Source organism: Canis lupus, chromosome 3, assembly GCF_048164855.1.
Source record: "Canis lupus baileyi chromosome 3, mCanLup2.hap1, whole genome shotgun sequence".
In the NCBI taxonomy this organism is placed as follows: Eukaryota; Metazoa; Chordata; class Mammalia; order Carnivora; family Canidae; genus Canis; species Canis lupus.
Window position 1 is genome coordinate 65,534,207 of NC_132840.1, and position 21,648 is coordinate 65,555,854.

General features: G+C 42.9%; 1 pseudogene; it reads right to left on the bottom strand.

Moving 5' to 3' along the window:
• Positions 1 to 21,437, bottom strand: part of LOC140625910 (calcyclin-binding protein pseudogene) — a 41,444-nt pseudogene extending 20,007 nt beyond the window's left edge.
• Between the last annotated feature and the right edge of the window lie 211 nt (positions 21,438 to 21,648).

Genomic DNA, 21,648 nt, shown 5'->3' on the forward strand with positions numbered 1-21,648 from the left:
AGGTGTTTATTGGCCATTTGTATTTCTCTGGAGAAATGCCTGCTTGCTTTTATAGAGGCTGCTCTCTCTTGCAACGTTGTGCCATGGTGGGATGGCCAATCAGCTCAATTTGCGTGGGACTGAGAGGTTTTCCAGAATGCAGAACTTTTAGATTTAAAACCAAGAAAGTCTGAAACAAACCAGGGGAAGCTGGTCACCAAAGTGATGGAAAAGATGGCTCCTGGAATCTTGAACTTATATGACTTTACAGTTCAGGCATTAGACCAAGAAATAACATGATTATTCCTTAAATCATAGGAACAGTCATGGTGATATTTAGCATTTCTAATTGGTCTGACTTGGAACACAGATCCATCCCTGGACTCTCTGTGGCTGGGGAGGTAAATGACTTTGACATGGTTAAGCATGTGTTCACCTTGAGTTGAAAGGTTAGTGCCTAAAAAAATAGGGGTGGAGTAGGATTAATAGGGTTACCATGGAATTGGGGAGGCAATTTTTCAAATGTAGGGATGCTTGGCAGACACATATATGCTCATCACAAGCATCTGTATGTACTAGCTGTCATGCTTGATGCTTGCACTTGGATTATTCCATCCAGTGCTCACCATTCCCCTACTGGATAGGTATTAGTACCCCTTGGCAGATATTAATTAATAATTAATATCAATACTTGGTAGATATTAATTTTAGACAAAATTGAGCCTTAGAAAACTTGATTTGCCATGCTTAATGTCATATAATAAGTAAGTGCTGGAGACAGAATAGATTAATGTAGTTTTAATTGAGATATAATTGACATGAGATTGTATTAGTTTTAGGTGTATAACATAATGGTTTCATGTGTATATATATTTATATTTATATATATAGCAAAATGATTTAAGTTAATTTTCAATATGACACATTCTAAAAAAGAATTTCTAGGCAGCAAAGAGAATTGAACTTCAAAGCAGTTAAAGAAGCTTATTTCAGAGAACTTTGTCTCAGGGCCCATTCAGGAAAAATGAACCATGCATTATTTTTTAAAAATTTTATTCAGTTATTTGAGAGTGAGTGAGAGAGCAGGAGAGCATGATCAGGGGGAGGGGGAAGGATAGAGGGAGAAGCAGACTCTGTGCTGAGCAGGGAGCCCAATGTGGGGCTGGATCCCAGGACCCTAGGATCATGACCTGAGCCAAAGGCAGACACTTTTTTTTTTTTTTAAGATTTTATTTATTTATTCATGAGAGACACACACACACAGAGGCAGAGACACAGGCCAAGGGAGACAGGCTCCCTGCAAGGAGCCTGATGTGGGACTCCATCCCAGATCCCAGGATCATGCATGCCATGGGCCAAAGGCAGATGCTCAACTGATGAGCCACCCAGAAGTCCCTGAAGGCAGACACTTAAGCCACCCAAGTACCCTTGAACCACACATTATTTTAATAAAGAATTTAATAAAAGTAATTTGTTAAATAGATATTTAAGTATTTAAAGGCAAAAGGGAACGCTGAGTTAACATAGCTTCCTGAGTTCAGGAAGAAGCTACTAACTCTACAGCTGGGGGAATAGAAGCACGAGGTTGGGATTATTAGAATCTAGAATCTAGGAGAAGAGATCCCAGACAGCTGACAGGTGCTTGTATCTCTGGAGAGGTGCAGTACAGCTGGTTCTGGAAGTGTGGGAAACGTTTGAAACTGGAACCAACTACTACTGTTGGTACAGAAAGCATAAAAAGAGGCATAATCTTCCCCCTCCTGCAGCTTTCCAGCCCCCCCCCCCCCCCGTAGCACCCCCTATTGGCAGACCCTAGTAGACCATTGGCTGGCAAAGCAGGAGCAGAGCTTGCAGGCTTCCAGCTCCAGAATCACAGAGCATGGCAGGGCAGGTTGGTAGCAGAGAGACAATAGCTTAATTACCAACATTGCCTTTAAAAGTGGGAACTCATCTTTCAGAGTTTGCAGTGAATTTGTTCATATATAAAATTAGAAAGATGGTTAGATGCTTTAAAAAAAATAATCCCAGAAGCTTTTTATTTTCTGGAATTAAGCTTACTTTTCTAGATTTGAGGAATTAGCATGAAGTCTGCCTTCCTTTGTGCAGATGATTTACTGATTTGCTATCCCCAGTCCTACTCCAGATAACATCGTGCTTGAAACTTTCAGGCTCAAATTCATTTCCATTCTGTGATTTACCCATTGAAGTATTGCTCAGAGCTGATGTGGAAAGATCCAGGGCTTTGGAATCAGAAAGGTGTTGATTCAGTGGATCTCCTCTCAGCCACTTGGCTTGAGGTTTCACCTCCAGAGAGTTAATTAGTCTTGATTCCTCATCCTTTTAAGGGTCAGAGTTAATACATATCAATATCATAGGGCTTTTGTAAGGTTTTCATGAAATGATGTTTTAAAAACTAACATGCTGACTAGCACAGCAATGATGCTTACTAAAAACAAATTCCATTCATTGTTCTTTTATTCTTTTAAAAGACTTTATTTACTTATTCATGAGAGACACAGAAAGAAAGGCAGAGGGAGAAGCAGGCTCCACACAGGGAGTCTGATGTGGGACTCGATCCCAGGTCTCCAGGATCACGTCCTGGGCTGAAGGTGGCACTAAACCACTGAGCCACTGGGGCTACCCTTTGTTCTTTTATTCAACCCCGCTGTTTGAGGTGAGAAGTGAGACAGACAGACCACCTCCCTGAAGGTTGAATCTCACTTTTGCAGCACCAGCAAGAATTGGCTGGACAGGCATTGGTATCCCTCACCTAATTCCCATCAGTCCTCTCTTAAATCTCCCCCAAATAACCCAACGATTTAAGCAGCAGTAGGATCAGTGAATACTTAATTATAGCCAAGACAAGTTCCCTGTTTTCTCCTCCCACGAGATTGCTTCATCCTTCATCTGATGAGAAAGCCTGGACTCAAAGACTGGTTGCTGTCTTTTCCTTGCTCCTCCAAACTACCCTAAGATTTCTTTATTGAAAACTGAGGGCAGGGGCGCCTGGGTGGCTCAGTCGGTTAAGCATCTGCCTTCAGCTTAGATCATGATCTCAGGGTCCTGGGGTGGAGCCCCACATAGGGGTCCCTGCTCAGTGGCGAGTCTGCTTCTCCCTCTCCCTCTATTCCTCGCCCCCACTGGTGCTTGTGCTCTCTCTCCCTCTCTCAAATATATAAATAAAAGATTTTTTTTTTTAAAGGGCAAACACTCATCTTCCAGCTAGGCAGTCTGGACTTGGTTGAATTGTAGTGCATTCCCAGTGTGCACTTCTAAGGTTTGAGAGGTGGTATTCTGAGCTAACAGAAGCATCCTCTCCTCAGGAAAGGAATTAGGGGTAATGCTGGCAAAAGTGCCAATTATCTCTTGGGCCACTTTATGATGAAATTGTAGCTGGATAAATAGTCACAGATATATGGAAGTCTTGGGTGCCTGCCTTAAAATATGCTCTGGAGGGTACCAAAGAGAGACATAGATAGTTGCTTTATTTTCAGGAAATGGACTATAATTTACCTTTACCTCATCAGAGAGGATAAGCTTACTGTACCTTCCCTGTCTTTTAGAGAACCCACAAAGATTAGATGTATGTTCCCCAAGGGTTTTCCCGAATGCAGTGGTAAGGTGGGGCGTTGCTCCCAGAGGACCTCTGCAGGGTAAGGGTTAGCACGTGCCGCTACTGGCTTTTCCTAAAGGAAAGCACATCATGGAGCTAAATGCTCCTAGTTCTCATAAGGCTTTTGCATGTGGGAATTAATACCTGTCGGAAAACTCAAATTTGAAAACAAAATTATCAGGTCGCATGAGGGCAGAAAAGCAGGGCAATGCTCTAGCTGTCTTCTTTTTAAACAATCTGTTTCCTTTTTCTCTTTTTTATTTGTTTGTTTCTTCTCAACTTTTTATCCTTTCTTTGAATCAAACTGCTTTCTGGATTGCAAACTCACTATGTTGCTTTTCAGCTTCAATTGAATTTTTACAGCAAGTCATAAACCCTTGGAAATAGGATTTATAATGGAAACGCTGATACAGGCCTAGCTAGCGTGGCCAGAGAGGTGTTCTAATAATACCGGAGAGTAATATTCTCTAAATCTAATACCCTATAGATTTTTTTCTTGCTGTGATTCATACTGACCCAATTCTTTCCCTAACTTCTTCAATGCCAAAGCCTGTGGCCTGCCATGCCCATGACAGGACATGGCACAGTTAAGTCCTTCGGGTGCAGACTTGGGGTAGGCTGAGCGCCGGAAGGAGACCAGACCCCGGAGAGGGGCAGGCTTGGGCTGCAGGGACAGGCACAGCTGACTATGGCTAGGAGTCCAGTAGGCAGAACCTTGTGGGAGGGAGACTTTCCGGGTAAGCAGACAGGCTGCCCCGACAGGTGCGGAATACAGCGATGGGGAGCCAGGTAGCATTCCTAGAGATCCAGGCAGGTGGCTCTGTTAAAGGGAGTTTCAAGTCGTGGCTGTGGCTCCTGGCAATTTGGGTTATAATTAAAAATATATATATGATTGGGACACCTGGGCAGCTCAGTTGGTTAAGCATCTGACTCTTGATTTCTGCTCAGCTCATGATCCAGAGTGGTGGGATCGAGCCCCGCTTCCAGCTCTGTGCTCAGTATGGGTTTAGAATTCTTTCTCTCCCTCTGCCCCTCCCTCCACACACGCACTTGCTCTCTCTTAAGTCAGTAAATAAGCCTTTAAATAAAAAGGAATTAAAAAAGAATATGGTCTTTGCCTCCAGTTCCTGGCACAGAAAACTTGACTGTTTATTTGGAGAATGACTTTAGGATCCAGTGGAGGAGGGTGCTGGCAGGAGCACGATGGGACCCAAATCTCAGAAAGAGGAAACCCCAGAATCTGCTTATTTACTAGATGTGGGATGGCAGACAAGTGATTGAGCCTCTTAACTTCTGTTTTCCCATCTGTAAAATGGACATAATAACATATGCATGAATAGGTTGTGTCTTCTTTTTCATGATTGGTTTGTAGTAGGTAATCAGCGATATTTGTTCAATGAATGAGTGAAGGACTGTGTAAACAGTAGGTACTCTATAAGGTGCCCAGAGCCAGGAAACGAATCTGGAGCCTAGCTGTATGCCTGGGGTGTGTAGTTCAGGTGGAGCCGGAGGGAAGGGTGTCTTAGCTCTAAGTAGATGTACAAAGCCACTTACATCCCCTTTCCACCTGCCAGAGATCAGGATTGGGTCTAGATTTTTGGAAGCCTGCAGGGGAAAGCTGGGTGGCCAGAGCTATGGGAGCAGAAGGCCGTGGGAGCTGGGGTGTGGAAGGGTCTGGCTTACCGGCTGCAGAGGAACAGCCAGGGCCGACTTGCCCCCAGCCACCGGGGTTCTAGTCCCAGCTCTGCTTGTTAGCCCTGTGCCCTCAGGCGAATCAACCTCTCCGAGGTTCAGTTTCCTCATCTTTATGAAGCAGGGTTAAGGGCAGTTCTGACCTCATGGGTTGTGAAGATAAATGTTGGCCCTGTCTCAGGAGTTTCCCCAAGAAATCTGAATCTGTCCCCCATACAGGGAGGGCAGGGAGAGACCCCATAGAGAGGCAGCCACCCCACACTGTTGGCAGGTTTGACAAAAAAGTCCATTTTGCAGCTGGCTTTGGGGGCAGCAAGACCAGGGGACCTCCACCCCTGCCTTCCAGCATCTGACAGGATTAAGAGGAGGTCTCACGGGTAGTCTTGGTACCACCCACATGGTCGCAGCAGCACCTTTCTCTGCAGACTACAAGTACCGGAAATGGGGTCAGGTCCTGGGAGCGCAGGGCAGAACCAGGGCGGGGAGGGGAGGGGAGAGGAGCCTGCAGTGGGGCCGGCGGCTCTGAGAGCAGTGCCTTGGCTACCCAGGTCTCCAGGCCTTCCAGGCCCCCAGGCCCTCCAGGTCCCCCAGGCCCCCCAGGCCTTCCAGGCCCCCCAGGCGCCCCAGCCCCCCCCCTCCCCTGGGCCCCCCGGGTCCCCCAGGCCGTCCTGGTCCCCCAGGCCGTCCAGGCACCCCAGGCCCTCCAGGCCCCCCGGCCCCCCAGGCCCTCCAGGCCCTGCTGGTGTGTGGCAGCAGCTGCTCCGTGTCTAAAACACAGGACTTGAGCCGCACGTGTGCTTCTGTGCTGACACTGCGCTCTGATTATCTGGAGTGAGCCAGTTCAGTGGTCTGGGTGGTGCCCTGACAGCAAAGGCAGAGGGAGATGGGAATTCCAGAAGCATCCTTTGTGTCCTCCAGAACACAGGAGACCCCTCCCTGGAGCAGCTCCATTTCATTCCACAATGAATGGACACTTGAGAAGGTAGGGCCCCAGGCACTTCAAGTGTCTCCCTTGTTGGTCATTTCCTGTCAGATCCTGAAGGTGCACTTCTTTCGGCTCTGGCTTCATGGCCTCCTGGAGGGCTGCCTGGGCCCTCTGCCGGGGGAGGTGCTGCTGCGGGGCCCAGGGTCTGGCTGACCGGGTCTGACCTGCAAGGGCTGGTGGGACAGGGGGCCCGGGGCACCCACCCCCAGCAGTGCCAGGGCCCCAGCAGAGGTGAGGCGGGAAGGGGCATCGGCTTTGCTTGCCTGCTGGGCAGTAGACGGAACTCTTGACACCCAGTTTGGGGCCGGATGCTTAGCCGAGGACACCCAAGGTGGTCTTTGCAAAGAAATTCCTAAGGACACGATGTGAGAGGCGGGCGGTCCGCTGCCTCTGCAGAGCTTCTTAAGGCACACGGTAGGGCCCTGCCTTCATCCTGTGGGGACGGCGGTCGGCCTTGTATAGTTAACAACGGGGAAGGACTGCTGGGGGGCGAATGTAGGAAGCAGTGTTGGGGGATCCCTGGGTGGCGCAGCGGTTTAGCGCCTGCCTTTGGCCCAGGGCGCGATCCTGGAGACCCGGGATCGAATCCCACGTCGGGCTCCGGTGCATGGAGCCTGCTTCTCCCTCTGCCTGTGTCTCTGCCTCTCTCTCTCACTGTCTGCCTATCATAAATAAATAATAATAAAAAAAAAAAAAAAAAAAGAAAGCAGTGTTGGAGCTGGACGGCCCTGGGTAGGCTTCAGGCCAAGGACCTGAGGCCCAGGGAGGAGCCGCTTGCCTAAGGACGCTCACTCACAGCCCGGTGGAGAAGAAACACCTGTTGGCACAGGTATCTTTCTACAGGCTTTTAGGACAATTTGCTGATATTGTATTTAAGTAAACTAGACCACCCGTGGTCCTCTGAGAAGCGAGTAGCCAATTGCTGGAGGGCAGGAGCTCCCCCACTGGGGGCTCCATAACCTCCTCTGGAAGAGGGAGAAGCTGTGGGAACTCTTTGGAGGAGGCTCTTGCAGGTACAGATTGGGATGGGCCGCAGTTAGCTCTAATTCCATCTTCTGTCATGGCCCCCTCTAGGATCCAGCGAAAACCCTTTTTTCTCTCCCTGCTGGTCTTTGGCTCTTCCGATTCTCTTTTAAGTCTTTAGGTAAACAAGAGCAGCAGTTGAAGGCTGCGTGTTTTTCTCCTTGTTTAGCCTGAAGGCTATGTGCCCTTTGGCGGTTAACCTCATAAATTAAGGCTTCTGAAGAACATGCTTGTTTTTGTCCAACTTGGCAAGTCTTGAGATTCAGCATTTTCACAGGGATGCTTCATTCCGTTTAGAATGGCGGAGATTGCGGCCTGAGGGAGCATTCTATGTCTTCTCCTTGAAGTAATTTATTTTGGCTTCTGTAGGACTGAGGCTGCCATGTATGGCTGTCCAGGCTGTGCACTGCACAACTCTAGGGTCGCAATTCTAAGATGTGAATGGAACCCCAGTGTATGGTACTGGGATTCTGGTCTTGATTGTCATTGAAATGCTGCACTTTTGGAAGCCTCTGCGGTTCACCAATGACTGAGTTACTCCACGTGTCTCTGTTCTTTTTGGTGTTTTAGCTTTGGCTGTGCCCTGCTCTCTTGTAGGCTCATGCTGTCTTCTGGCTTCCAGGGAACCCAAACCAGGGTTTATCCATTCTGGGCAGTAGTCATGAACTGCATTCTCTCCTACTTGTTTGTTTTATCAAAATTTTTTTTCTGAATATAGCATATCTACCAGGACTATTGGCATTTATAAGGGTATATCTGGAGACAAAATAACAAGCTGAATGAAAAATTATTATTGATGTTGTGAGGAGTGTGTTGGGAGGGGAGGGATTTTGGAGGAAGCCCTCATAAATTGGGATACCAATTCTGATAACCTCTCTGCTCCCTACCTTCCCCTCCCCTCTGGTGTTCTTCACCCATTTAGTCCACAAATATCCTTTCCTATTTTTGCATCCTCCCACCTGAGGGCAGAGCCTTACCTTTAATCATCCCCAATACCACCTAACTCTGGGTTTTGGGCCCTACCCATTCCCCTAAAACTGAGCTTGGACACAGATTTCTCCCCTACCCAGACTTCAGGACAGCTGGAAAGGAATGCTTTTTTGAAAAGAACTTTTGTGGTGTTTGTGCTTAAAAAATCTTTTTCTAAAATTTTTGTAAATGGGCAAAAGAATAAGAATCCAGGAATGAAGATTAATAAGGTAGGTTAAGGGTGTGTGTGTGGGGGGGATTGTTTAGAAAGTATCAGCTAAATAACAACCAAAATGGAACCTCAAATTAAGTATTGCGCTTCCTGTATCAGCTCAACAGAGGAGGCACCACCATGGTTGCATGGCTGTCATTGAAGGGAGAAAGTTCATTGTTCGAAGAGAACAATTTTTCTACAATTCCAGTGGCAAAACATATATTAATGGGGTATATTTTTTAAAATATTGTAATGCGATTTTTTTTCCTTTCTGAGTTTATGACTTCTTTCTCACTCAGCTAACGATATCCATCTGCCTTCAGGTGTGTTAGGGATGTTACAGAAGGAATCCAAAAAATGTGCAGGGTTTCAGCTGCTGGCATGCAAAATAGAAAGCAGTATGAAACTAGGCTTGAAAACCAAGTATGTTAGAATAATATAGGATCTACTGAATTTAGTCTACTAAAATTCTGAAGCCTGTATTAGTCTGACACGTCAAGGTCTGAGCTTACAGGATTCATGTTACAGAGTTCTGACATAGAGAGAAAGCACCCTTATTCAGATCATGGAGTTCTTTCAATGTGCAGGAAAAAGCAGTCTGGATCTTAGAGTGTGGTCCACAGACTAGCAGTATCAGCATCACTTGGGAACTTGTTAGAAATGCAAATTCCCTGGTCCTACCTCAGACTTAACAGAAACTCTAGGGATAAGGCTCAGGAATCTATTTTTCTTTTTTATCAGGAATCTATTTTTTAACAAGCCCTCTAGGTGATTCTTATGCATACTTAAATGTGAGAAATACTGAATCTAGAGAAGTCTTCACCCCTTCCAGTCCAGGGCATTTGGGAAGATGGAGGAAAGAGGCATGAGAGATGGATATCCCTATTTTTTTCTTCTCCAAACTTCAGCCAAGAAAAGGAGGAATTTTAAAGAAGTGGACACAGGGAAGACAGACACCAGCGTTCTCTCACCCATGATCTGTATTTGGAAATCTATAGTGGCCACCTTTTTAGGTTGGCCTACCTCGGCCGAGGGTGTCACCAGACCTAGAGAGCATTTGTTATTGCTATATGGTTAGGCTGACAGGCTTTGCATTTTTGTTTTGGTGAGCCTTCCACAAGTCCCCTGTGCCATAGATGGGTCCCAGACTTAGCTGAGAGTCCAACAAGGGTGTTTGTCTATAGGAATGATTCTGTCAGGGTAAAGTGGTTTTGAGCAAGGATCACAAGTGGGTTTTCCAGGTCGAGGCAGCTGGCAGCACAGTCGTATCCGAGAAGGTTCTTTAAAATCAGAAACCTTAACCAGGTTGGTACAGGGCTCTTGTCAAGCCGAAAGAAAGTGACATCAGCCACCAGGTGGACAAGGGAACATTGTTCCAGAGTCCAAGACTAAGTCACTCCTCTCTTTCCCTTTGTACTCTAGTTTCTGTCACTTGCAAAGGAAGGTTTCTGGAAAATAAGCATCTCAAACTCATTAATGCAAAGTGAAACTCATCTTTACCCAGTCTGGTCCTGTTCTGTGTTCCGTTTCTATTAATTCCACCATAAAGCCTAGGCCATATCCCTGGGTTTCAGCTTTGACTCTTCCATCTTACTTCCCCTCTCCTCCTTTTCTTATGAATCTGATCACTTTTCTTTGCCCCGGTTCAGGCCTCTACAGTCTCTCCCTGGATTGTTGCAGTGATTCCTAACTAGTGCTCCTGTCATCATTCCTGCCTCTTCCTCTCCATCTTCACTCCACAATCCAGCAACAGTGAGCTTTGTAAGGCAAAACTTCATCATGTGATTCACTGACCTGTCCCGACACTTCGCCTTTATTATACACTGCGAATCTCTAGGAGGCTTTATTAGACACATTTTCCTAATAGAATTGACCATGAGGCTTTTATTCATGAAATATTTCATGAGGATAATGTTCTGCTGAACACAATTTGGAAAACAATATTCTAGAAGAATTTAAGGGCAAGAATTACCAATTCTTATCTCCAATATTAAAAGACTCTAATTTGATTCTTACAGGTTGTGTCATTTTAATAATAATATATCTGGCATTTATTGAATTCTTATTATAGGGCAGGCATTGCTAAGTATTTTAAATGCACTATCTTATGTAACCTCCAAAACAGTCTTTGAGGTTACTATTATTATCTGCATTTTATAGATGTGAAGTAGAAGGTGAGGTTAATTTGTTCAAATTCACTTGGGTAATAAATGAGAGAATTGGGATTTGGAACTAAGATTTTAAAATTCTGAAGCCTGTATGTTTAACCACCAGCTAGTATTTTTCATATCCTGTTTTATATAGCTCTGGAGTTTTAGTTATGCCTCAGAAGCAGCTGCAAAGGAAGGAACAGGAGAGCAGGTGATGAGGGGGAGACCAACTCTGAAATGGTGGGTCCCTGAGGGCCACTTCACCTGGAGCATCTATGCTTTTCTTTTTTATAAACGGGGTCTCTGCAGAAAACTTCCATTGTGCAAATGTTCTGAGCATGTTGGAAACTACTGGAAAGGGACATTTTTGTTGTGAGGCTGCATTTCTGTGAAGGCACTGAAGGAGCATTTGACTGGCACCTAGAGCTAGCTCATTTAGCTTGCGTCACTGGTAGTTCCTGCTTATGAGAGAAGAGACTGTACTAGTTTCCCTAGCTGTCTTTGAATTACAGAAAATAGAGTTGGGGTGGGGGGGGGTTGTATATTAGAACACTCCCTCAAAAGCCTGCCTGCGCCTCGTCTCAGATATTAGATTTAGGGAATTGCAGTTTATTCAGTGGAGAGCTGGCATAGAATATTGAGGGATATTTGAGACTGATGGGTCTGTGGAACCTAAAAAGATAAAAGGAATACAAAGTGAGTAGAAGAGTTTTCAAAGGGCAGGTTCCTTAAGCATCTCAATAAAATTAGGTGGGAATTTGATTGTGAACGAAATCCCTTTTGTCTCAGATACCTATCCTCGAGCTGCAGACTGCCTGGCATAGATCGCTGCCATCTGGCTTGGTGGCTCCTTTCCTATTCTTGTTATCTTCGCTTAGACACCATCTTGTTTCCTGCCAGTCAGGAGCGGCCTGCCTAAACATGGAGTTATGCACTGGCTTCAGCAACTCTGCCCCCCTGCCACCTCAGTATAAACCTCCTGTACTTCTGGGGATTTCTACTTCATTTCTATTTCCTGTCTGGGGCTGGACCCAAGCCAGACTCATTTCCCTAATCATGGTAGTTAACATGTGAGCTTCAGTGAAGACTCAGAGGTTCCTAGCTCAGGTCATCCTGGTAATTACATAAATTCCAAGGGCTCTGTTCTCTAGTAATATGCCTTTTAACTGTGGCCTTTGGGCATCCATTCTGATTTGTTATTGTTTTAGCTTTTTGTTAAATTAATGCCCTTAATGAATTTGATGTGTTTGATTGGAGGAGTATGGTACAGAAGTCCCTTTAATGTTGGGGAATTATATAGTGGATACAAATCTCGGAAGAAGATTGTGTTATGAGATCTCCTAGGTCTTTTGATCTATTCATTTCTTTTGCAACTCTTTTGATCTATACAGCTGTTTTGATCTATGCAATTCAAGCTAAATAGGAGGGCCACCACTGATACCCTTCAATTCATAGCACACAAGGCACATTTAAACAGAGTTAAGTCTATTCATAGCTATAAAATATGGATGCAAGTTAGAGACATATTGGGGAAGGCTATGGGAGGTGGCAGGTGGGTTGTCAGGGTACCCCCTTTCCCTGTGCTTGTGTGTGGAGTCACTTATACTGCTGTAATGTCTTAGCTGTTTGGGCATACAGTGGTGATGAAAAGTATTATTGGTGGAAACTGCTTATTATTATTGTTGTCCTCTTCATTTAATTACTTTTATAAAGGAAAGTTTTCCAAAAGCCCTGAAGAGATTTCAAGACCGAGCGTGTCTGATGAGTGGTGGTAGCATCTGTAATCTTGGTGCCTTTCTTAGTTAAAATAAAATTGAAGAATGTCAGATACCCAAAACCATGACACAAAATTAATCAAACTTAGCGCCTCTTTTCCTCAGGGATTCCTAAATCCTAAATCTTAGCCTTTTTAAAAGTTACTGCAAAGATCATAAGGGATAAAAAATGGTCATATTAAAACCCATGGAAGAACATTAATTTAAATTATGATAATATGACCTATTAAAGAGATGTACTCTGGTCTCCCACCAGACGAGGCTAAAATAAATCAATTTTTGTGAATCTTTGGGGAAGCAAATGGAAGTTACTTACACTAGTGGTCAGAAATTAAAAACAAGTGAAAGTAGCTACAATTTATTACCTTTCTCTCTAGTGGTGTTTACACAGGGAGTCATCATCTCTGCCATTTTCTAAGGCTTTCTACACTTCTTTAAGCTCTATGCTTGGGTGGAAAATGATCAAAAGCATCACAGATTCAGAGAAATACCAGGCAGATTCCTGCCCGCATCAGGAGAAACAGGCAACTTGACACAGGTGTTCATGCTGTAGGGAAAGTGTATATAAAATTAGTGGCATGTGGGGACGCATTGGTGTCTCAGTAGTTGGGCATCTGCCTTTGGCAGAGTCCTGGGATCATGTCCCGCATTGGGTTCCCAGTGTGGAGCCTGCTTTTCCCTCTATGTCTCTGCCTCATTGTGTCTCTCATGAATAAATAAAATCTTAAACATTAATGGCATCTGTGCCATTAGAGCTACTATCACAGATTCAGAGAAATACCAGGCAGATTCCTGCCCGCATCAGGAGAAACAGGCAACTTGACACAGGTGTTCATGCTGTAGGGAAAGTGTATATAAAATTAGTGGCATGTGGGGACGCATTGGTGTCTCAGTAGTTGGGCATCTGCCTTTGGCAGAGTCCTGGGATCATGTCCCGCATTGGGTTCCCAGTGTGGAGCCTGCTTTTCCCTCTATGTCTCTGCCTCATTGTGTCTCTCATGAATAAATAAAATCTTAAACATTAATGGCATCTGTGCCATTAGAGCTACTAATTAGAGTCAGATAAATACTTTACATAAAAACTCAGATCTGACCAACACCCAAGCCACCCTCTCACCTACAACACATTTACAAAGGAGCATGGCCCCCTCAGAACTCCTCCCATCTTGCCTTTAAGTTCAACAGACAGACAAAGTCATGATGGTTTCATGGGGAACCTACAATCAGGATTGGAGTAGTTTTATCCAGCATGCCAAACAAAATTTTAAAATATTAAAGATATGAGTAGAATATGAAGCAGAAAAAAAAATCTTTAAGATGGGAGTTAGAATACATGAATACTAAAGAAAGAATACATGAATGCGCATTGTAAAATGCTGGGATCACAGAGATGATGCCTTTAGAAGTAATCTCTGACACCATATGGATGTAATTAGCATATGAGGGAGTTTTGGCAAATTGGGGCATAAATGCAAAAATGTTTCTAATCATTGTGGTTAGCTGAATTCTCTTGAACTTTTTATTCACTAATTTGTTCTACAAATATTTATTGAGAACATTACATGTCAAGTGCTGTTTTAGGTGCTGGGGATAAAATCAAATTTTTGCCCTCATGGATCTTTCACTCTTTTAGATAGTAGTTCCCTCTGTTGTAGTCTGATTCAGTGCTTTTTCAGATACTTTTATTTTAAAACCACTGATCTACTAAAGAGCTCTTTGTTTTGGATTATTCTATATGCTGTACTTAATGCTAGGCACAACATGTAAAGTAAGTGCAAGTCAGTCACTTCTGGTTCAGACAGAGATATAGAAGTACATTTTTGGCTTTGGAAAGTAGGCAACAAGACAAACAGGGCAAAGAGATCAGAGAAACAGCACAAGATAACAGGAGAGTAGTGATTTGGGGTGAGTGTGAGGAACTGGTAGCTGGAACCAACTGAGAAGTCTAGAGTTGGATTGGGAGAATGCTTGATCCTGAGGGACCGTTAAAAAGACCCTGAGCCAACCTAGCAGCTAATATGATAAATGAAATGAGTCAGACTGAGAAAGCAAAATAGAGTATGATTTCACTCCTATGTGGAATCTAAAAAAACTTAAACAAATGAATACATAAAAAGTAAAATCAGATCCCAAAATACAAAGAACAAAGTGATGGTTACCAGAGGAGAATGGGGAATTGGGTAAAATGGGTGACAAGGTGTGGAGGATGCAGTTTTTCACTTATGGAATGAACCAGTTATGGGAATAAGAGGTATAACATAAGGAATATATATTATAGTCAAGATATATTATAATAACAAGTAGGGTGATAAGTATAGGTGGTAGCTACATTTCTGGTGAGCACAGCATAACATATAGAGTACTGAACCCCTGTGTTGTATATCCAAAAGTAATATACCATTATATGTTGTCTCTATTCAAAAGATTGAAAAAAAAAAATCCCTGAGCCAAAAAAAGGTAGGGGACCTGGAAGATAGGCGTAAATAATGAATAAACTCAGGTGTGTGTGTCAGGAGCAACTACAAGCAAAACTAGGGTACAGGGCAAGATCTGACATATGTAGAAACCAGAAGAGAAGAACAGAGCCAATGAGAGGCTAGAGTAGCTGGATGGAGTAGACTGTATCAGGGGGTGGGGACCAGGTGGTCTGGGCAAGTGAGGCTTTTAGGGGCTAGTAACAAATACAGGAGGAGATTGTAGATGGGGAGACAAAAACACCTCAGTTGAAACTGGCAAGTCTTTACGGAAGCAGGATGAGTATTAAAACTGAGAATTTTGAAGCAAAGACAGGAAATCGTGAGATGGTAAGGAAGATGGGAATCCGGGTCCAGACCTGGTCAGGAAGTTCAGAAGCCTCTTAACACGAGGAGTAGGCTAGTTTGAGGAAGGCTGGTAGTGTGGTTATCCTGAGATTGGAAAATCTTGGTTGAAATTTTGAAGTTGGCAAGTAAGAACAGTTTTCTTGAGGGGGCATCTCAGAGCATTTGGGGCCCATTTGTTGGGGGACAATCCACCTTGAAAAGGATCCAGAAAGAAAGCTAACATTTGTGAGCACTACTGTGCATCAGGCTGTATTAAAGGCATTGCACGTATAAAAAATAATGATGGATATTTTTAATACAGAGCTTACTGCTTCTGCTCTGTTCCATTTTCCACACAGCAGGGAACAAGGCTGTTTTTAAAATATAAGTCAGGGTTGCAACTTATGGAATGTGGTATGAGGAGATTGGCAGATTCTTTGTATAGCAAAACAATACTTTAATGAAAGTACATCAAAACTATTAAAACCTTCTGGAAACTGTCCTTAGAACATACAACAAATGGAGAAACATTTATTTGAGAAAATCTACCAAATCTCAAAACAACGAGTCTGTGGCATTTGGACCAGCACCTATGCCCATCTTTTCTTCCCCCAACTCCATGTGACCAAAGCTCTAACAGACACACTACGTGCAGCCACAAAGAGTTTTTTTTTTTTCCTACTCCCAACTTCTAGGGCTACTGTTTTGTTTCCGTAGGGGTGGGCCAGTGTCTCTTGCTTGGCCTCCACACTCCCAGACTGTGTCACCAAAGCACTATTCCAGGCAGGTGCACCTGGCAAGATTGGTACTGCCTTCTAGCTACCATTTGCATGGCAAGGGCTGTTGCTGCCCCCACCTCTAGTGGGGTGGTACAGAAATTCTTCCCAGGAAAAGAGGACAGAGAACCCCACAACTCTGCCTCAGAGGACTGAATTTATTTGGAACAGAAAATGGAGAAATTCATGCCTAGGGTTTTGTTGGAAACAACAGATAACCTGGGTGGTGTGCAATGAAGAAGGCTAGTAGTTCTATGATACTAGTAGTAGAGAAATTACTGAGAAGAGCCTTCACTCTGACGTCTAAGGATCTAGAAGGCTCTGCATATGTACTTGTACCCACTCAGGAGCAATAAAAGCAGAATGTGGCGCAAGCATTAAAGCATGAATTAAGCCACTTTTGGTTCGCAGCTCTCTTGGGAGCTTCCTAGGTATAATCTAAAACCAGCTCCCAAACAGGCAGGGCAGGGAGAAATCAAAGAAAGAAGGCTCCTCCTTCTCCAGGTTGGTAGGTGGCATAAATAAGGGAACTTATATATGAGGCCTGTTTGGGGCAACAGCAACATGAGTGGATCCCAACACCTGCCCTCCAAAATTTAAAAATTTATACAGGGGCCCTAACTGGGCTCAGTCACATATACCGTGTAGGTGTCCTCAGCACCATATCATCATCTTAGGGCTATATCTTTGGAGCAGCCTATGGAAGTGAGAAAGACAAGTGGAACTCACATCCCAAGGACAAGGGGAAAGGGTGAGGAGCCTCCAAGTGCCTGGGTCCAGCTCACTGGTCAGTCAATGGTCATGTCTTTTTGGTGATATTCCCCAACACCAATGCACAGATCCATCAGAAAAATATGGAAGCCTTACTGCCTTAAGGGAAGTAAGTATAACCTCTGGCCAAACACTGACTAAACAATAAGCCACTCTGATCCAGAGATGACTCCTAAGAAGCCAAGCTTTAACAAAAAATCACACTCTTCCCCAGTGATCTGGAAGACTGTGTGCATACACAAGGTGTGCCCTCTCAGGAGTGAATGGTGAGGAAAACTGAGCTAGTGGCCCTGGAACAAAGCTTTAGACTACAGAAACAGTTTTTGAGCCACACATAGATCTCACGGTAAGTGTACATGTATATCTAAGTTCCTAAGGGGGCTTATACACAATCTTTGATCAAAAAGTGGTTCATACAGCCCCAGATGTAATCCCTAGGAGTAGGAGTAGGAGGAAAAAAACACAAAACATACACACACAAAAAAAACAAATGAAGCAAATTTAGTTCCAAAATGCTTCCCAAAGAGGGGGAAGGATCAGTGTTGAGTTTCTACATTATATTATTTAAACTGTATAGTTTTCTTTTCTTTTTTTTTTTAAAGATTTTATTTATTTATTCATGAGAGACACAGAGAGAGGCAGAGACACAGGCAGAGGGAGAAGCAGGCTCCTCACAGGGAGCCTGATGTGGGACTGGATCCCCGGACCTGGGATCACGCCCTGAGCCAAAGGCAGACGCTCAACCGCTGAGCCACCAGGGGTCCCCGAACTGTATAGTTTTCAACAAAAAATAATGAAGCCTATGAGGAAACAGGAAAGTGTGTTATAAACACAGGAAGAAGAATAAAGTGGACAATAGAAAATACCTTTGAAGGAGCCCAGATGATGGACTTAGCCAATAGAGACTTCCAGGCAGCTATAATACATATGTTCAGAGAACTAAAGGAAACCACGTTTAAAGATTTAGAAGCAGGATGGATGATAACAGTGACTCATCAACTAGTATAAAAAGACAAAGTATAAAAAGAATTGGATATAAATTCTGGAGTTTAAAAGTATAATAATTGAAAGGCAATATTCATTAGAGGGATTCAGTGATAGATTTGAGTGTTCAGGGCAACCTGGGTGGCTCAGCAGTTTAGTGCCGCTTTCAATCCAGGGTGTGATCCTGGAGACCCGAGATCGAGTCCCACATCGGGCTCCCTGCATGGAGTCTGCTTCTCCTTCTGCCTATGTCTCTGCCTCTCTCTGTCTCTCTCGTGAATAAATAAATAAAATCTTTAAGAAAAAAAAAAGATTTGAGTGGGCAGAAGAAAAATCAGAGAATTTGAAAGCAGATCAATAGAGATTACATAATCTAAGAATGGAAAGTAAGTAGAATAAAGAAAAATGAACAGAGTCTCAGAGAAGTGTGGTTCACACCATTTAATGCATTAACATATATGTAATGGTAGTGCCAGAAGGAGAGGAGAGAAAGGTGCAGAATAAATGTTAAAAAAAAAAAAAAAAATCATGGCTGGAAACTTTCCAGATAAAGTGAAAAAAGTGCTGATACCACATCTTAGCAGTTGAACAGACTCTTAGCAGGATAAACAAGAAGAGATTCATACTCAGAAACATCATAGTCAAAATGTTGAAAGCCAAAGATACAGAGAAGCTCTTGAAAGCAACAAGAGAGAGACACCTGAGCAACTCAATCCACTGAATGTCTGCCTTCGGCTCAGGTCAGGTCCTGGGATGGAGCTCTGCATTGGGCTTCCTGATCAGCAGTGAATCTTCTTTCTCTCCCTCTGCCCCTCACCATTGCAAATTCTCTCTCTCTTTTCTCTCTTTCCCAAATAAATAAATAAAATCTAAAAAAAAAAAAAAAAGAGGCAAGAAAAACATGACTCACCACAATAAAATTAACAGCTGACTTTGCGTCAGAAATAATGGGGGCTAGCAAGCAGTGTGACAGTATATTCAGAAACAAAGAAAAACTCTCTACTAAGAATCCCATATCCAATAAAGCTGTATTTCAAAAGCAAAGGTGAAATAAAGACAGTCTCAGATAAAGAAAAACAGAATTGATTGTTGGTAGAGCTGTCTTATACGGAATACTAAAGGAAGTTCTTTAGGTTGACAGGAAGTGACATCAGACAGTAATTTGAATCTATGTGAAAAACAAAAGAGCTCTGCTAAAAATCTAGATAATGATAAAAGACAATATTGTTAAATTTTTATTTTTCCTTCTACTTTAAAACAATATCTGTAGAATTGTATTATTGGACCTATAACACATAGAAATATATTTGATAATAACATCACAAAAGTGAGCGTGGGCATGAAGCCATATTGGCTTGAGGAAATGACACCAGCTGGTACTCCCATCCACAGGAAGAAATGGAAATAACTCCACCTGATAAATAAGAAAATTAATATATTTTAAGAAACTCCTACCAATGTATATTTGTGCTCTCATTTCTTCTCTTAGCTTACATAAAATACAATATTATAAAAAGCAGTAATTCCAAAAGTGTATTGTTGGGTTTGCAACCTAGATAGGCATTCGTATGTATAACAATAACAGCACAAAAAGGGGAAAGAGAGTGTAGCAATACAGGATAAATTTCACTATCTTACTAGAATTAAGTAGTGTTAATTTGAAGGAGATTTTAATAAGTTAAAATGTATATTGTAAGCCCTAGAGCAACCATGGAGAAGATCACTAAAAAATATATAGTTCAAAATCCTTAAAGGAATTTAAATAGTACACTAGGGGCTATCCACTTAAGTCAAAGGAGATAGTAAAAGAAGAATATAGAACAACAGGATTATGAAATGTATAGAAAACAAAAAAGAGAATGGTAATTAACCATCCAGCCATATGAATAATAATATTGAATATGATTGTATTAAACCATCCAATCAAAAGAAGGAGGTTGCCAGACTGGATAGAAAAAAAATGCTCCCACTATGTGTTGTTCACAGGAGACACACCCAGGATTTAAAGACACAAATAGGTTGAAAGTAAAAGAATAGAAAATGATAAGCCATGCAAACAGCAGGCATAAGAGATCCAGACTAATAAAATATCAGATAAATATACTGTAAGATCTAATGTCAGCTAAAATAGACTGTAAGACTAAACACAAATCAGATCTTGCCTCTCCCCTGGTTTGAAATCTCTGGTGGCTTCCCATCTCTGAGAATAAAATTCAAATATTTAAACCATCAACTATCTCACCCCTCACCCTCCAATTTCATGCTATCCTTCCCTAAAAATGACTTTATTTTATCCTACCTTTTTATTTTAGTTTGGTTAGGTATAGAATTCTTGGTTGGAAATAATTTTCCCTCAGAATTTTGAAAGCATTCCTCCATTTTCCTTTTCTTTCTTTTTTTGCATTTTATGTAAAAATTCGGGTTTTATTTTTACTTATTCTTACATTGTTGGGGACTGATATCAGGAACTTACAGGTAAACCAGAACTTTTGTACCTCTTAGCTGAACAGAAATACACACGATGTGGCATTATCATTAAGCAAGACTTTGCTACTTTGCTTTTTTACATTTCACACAAGAATACAATATTATCCTTTTTTGAACAAAATGCCCAGATTACTAAGGAAGCCATCTTTGGGAGGAAGTGTTTAATAAACATATTTTATTTTAATGAATTCTCCAGTAGGAAATGAGAAAATTCATTGCCTTTCCTTAGCAGAAGGCTGTGTAAGTAGTTATCTGTCAAATTTGTCCTTGCAGCTCACCAACATTCCTCATTGGAATCCTCAATATTTCCCCATCATAGTTCCCTTTATTTTTGTTTAAAGATTTTACTTATTTATTCCTGAGAGACACACAGACAGAGAGAGAGAGGCAGAGACACAGGCAGAGGAAGAAGCAGGCTCCATACAGGAAGCCTGACATGGGACTCGAACACGGGTCTCCAGGATTATGCCCTGGGCCGAAGGTGGTACTAAACCGCTGAGCCACCTGGGCTGTCCCCAAAATGACTTTAAAAATTCTGGGTCTTCTTTGGTTTGTTTCTCTTTTGATTCCTCTCAGACTTTATTAATGGTTCACTTCATATCATCATCTCCATATTCATAAATTTTCTGTAGAACATCCATAAGTCCCTAACTGGGATCTGTATCAGTGTCTCAGGAAGAAATTTCTTTCCCTCTGCACTTTTTCTCAACCTGAGTCAGGTAATCCCACTACGTGTTTTGTGCTTTCTTACTCCATAAGATAAGAACTCTATCTGTCTTGGTCTTTTTTTGAACTGCCTTCTGTGGAGATGGGTTTCAAGAGATTGCTCACAATCATGAAGTAACTCTTCCCATTTTGGTTCTTTGCCAAAAGATCAAATGACCTCTCTGTGAAATGTACCTGCACATTCTCAGTGGAGACTTGATGAACTCCAGTTAAGGTGGTGTAGATTTTCACAACTTATCTGACTGATCTCATCTGTAATTACCAATTTTCACTGTATATCTTGTTATGATGGGAGCAACCATAGCAGCTGGCTTTTCACTGTCAAGAAGCTCTGCTTTTTTTCTGTGATTTCTGCTGCATCTTGTTCTTGATTTCTATCTGATCTTGGATTTTTCAGCTCTAAGGCATTGCATACTTTTTTTCTAGTGGCCTTTCCCAGCAGCACCTTTACTCCTTTAGATCTTTCTGTAGCTCTTCCAAAGCTGAAGCCATGGTTGGGTTGGGTCAGGCAAGGCCTGGGCTGCAGAGGTGCAGCCCCGCAGGGGAGAGAGCAGAAAACATTGCTCTAAACATCATCAACCAGACACAAGCCCCACTTGCAGGAGTCAAGGTGCCCGCAGCCTGAGGGTACACTCTACCTGTTGTGAGACTGGGCCCACCTCTCCCTTTAGAAGCTTTAAGATTATTTAAGCTATTTCTCTTT